The 1,554-nt window shown below is 40.7% G+C and overlaps 1 protein-coding gene across 1 annotated transcript in view; it reads right to left on the bottom strand.

The window, feature by feature from the left end:
* The window catches only part of cttn (cortactin), a gene marked incomplete at its 3' end in the record, with an annotated part of 18,878 nt that overhangs the window by 7,539 nt on the left and 9,785 nt on the right, over positions 1 to 1,554 (bottom strand).

The following is a 1,554-nucleotide window of genomic DNA, read 5'->3' as shown; positions in this document are numbered from 1 at the left end:
ACCTCCTGTCAGCTGCTGTTCAGGCTGAACTTCAGCTGACAGGAGGTTCAGGTTTGTGGAGACGCTGCTGCAGAAAACTAAACAACCAAAGTGCGCAGAGAGACGTTCTGAGGTCTGACACACGTCACTAATGTTGTTAGAAATAAAAGGTTTATTAAGAATGAAAAATGTTTGGTTGGGTTCAGCTGACAGTTTGGGTCCAACGTCTGCCGTGAAGCCAACAGGCAGAACTTCTGATGTTATGACACCATGTGCTTCAACACCAGTGTAAAAACTAGCATAAAGGCTAATGTTAGCCTAGCTTCAGCTAACTCTGTGGTAAAAAGTGAGTTTATTCCAGAGGCTGCAGCTCTCTGAGTGAATTAAAACTTTCTGCAGTAAGGAACAAAGTGTCAGGGAGTCATGTAGCTGCACGATCCGTCCTGTCAGCTCAGGAGCTGAAACACTTCTGGAATGTGCTCGATTTAGAAAAAAACCTGAAAATATTTAGTCTATACTTGACTATAAAGCTGTGTTACATTATATTCAGAAAACAGTTTTAATATTGTACACATTTTGATCAATAAAATAATGATTTACAATGCATTTATATTTATTTATAATAACTTGCTAATTATTTTCTAGACAGTCCTATTATAACTCATCTTTGTTTTATTTTGTTCCTGGAATAAAAACCCACAGCTGTTACAAACGTTGTGTTTTCTGTGAAACACTGCAGCTGATGAAAGACTGAATCAAACTAATTCTGTCATCAGTTTAGTGAAATGCTTCATGCTACAAACATTGTTTCTGGTACAGATCAGGCAGCCACAGGTCAAARAAAAACTTTTCCATAATATTTAATGAAACCAGTCTAAATACTGGGTGAGTTTGAAGCTGGAATTCACTTCCTGTTTTATGAAACATGAGCTCTGAGCTTTACAGCTGTGTTCCTGTGAAATTTAAAGTTTGATAAATCAAACCTGTTCAGGATAAATTTCACAACAAACCTTAAAAAGGCAGAAATGTTGTTTGTAGTTAAGATCTGACAGTAAACAAGTGTTTATGTTGTGATTTAGAGCTGTCCTGGTGTAACGGTTCAGCTGCAGCTGAAACATGAGTTCACATTCATCTGAACATTTACCGTCCTCAGGAAACTGTTTCAGCTCTTTACAAACACATGAACACAACTACAGCCTGAAGATCCAGAGTTACAGCTGTCTGCTGTTAGACCAGTCTGACCACAGTCTGACTACAGTCTGACTACAGTCTGACCACAGTCTGACCACAGTCTGACTACAGTCTGACCACAGTCTGACTACAGTCTGACTACAGTCTGACTACAATCTGACTACAGTCTGACTACAGTCTGACTACAGTCTGACCACAGTCTGACCACAGTCTGACTACAGTCTGACCACAGTCTGACCACAGTCTGACCACAGTCTGACTACAGTCTGAACACAGTCTGAACACAGCCTGAACACAGCCTGAACACAGCCTGAACACAGCCTGAACACAGCCTGAACACAGCCTGAACACAGCCTGAACACAGCCTGAACACAGCCTGAACAC

This window comes from Austrofundulus limnaeus, unplaced genomic scaffold, assembly GCF_001266775.1.
Source record: "Austrofundulus limnaeus strain Quisiro unplaced genomic scaffold, Austrofundulus_limnaeus-1.0 Scaffold777, whole genome shotgun sequence".
Lineage (NCBI taxonomy): Eukaryota > Metazoa > Chordata > Actinopteri > Cyprinodontiformes > Rivulidae > Austrofundulus > Austrofundulus limnaeus.
Note: the sequence above shows the minus strand (reverse complement) of the source record. Positions and strands in the feature narration are given on the sequence as shown.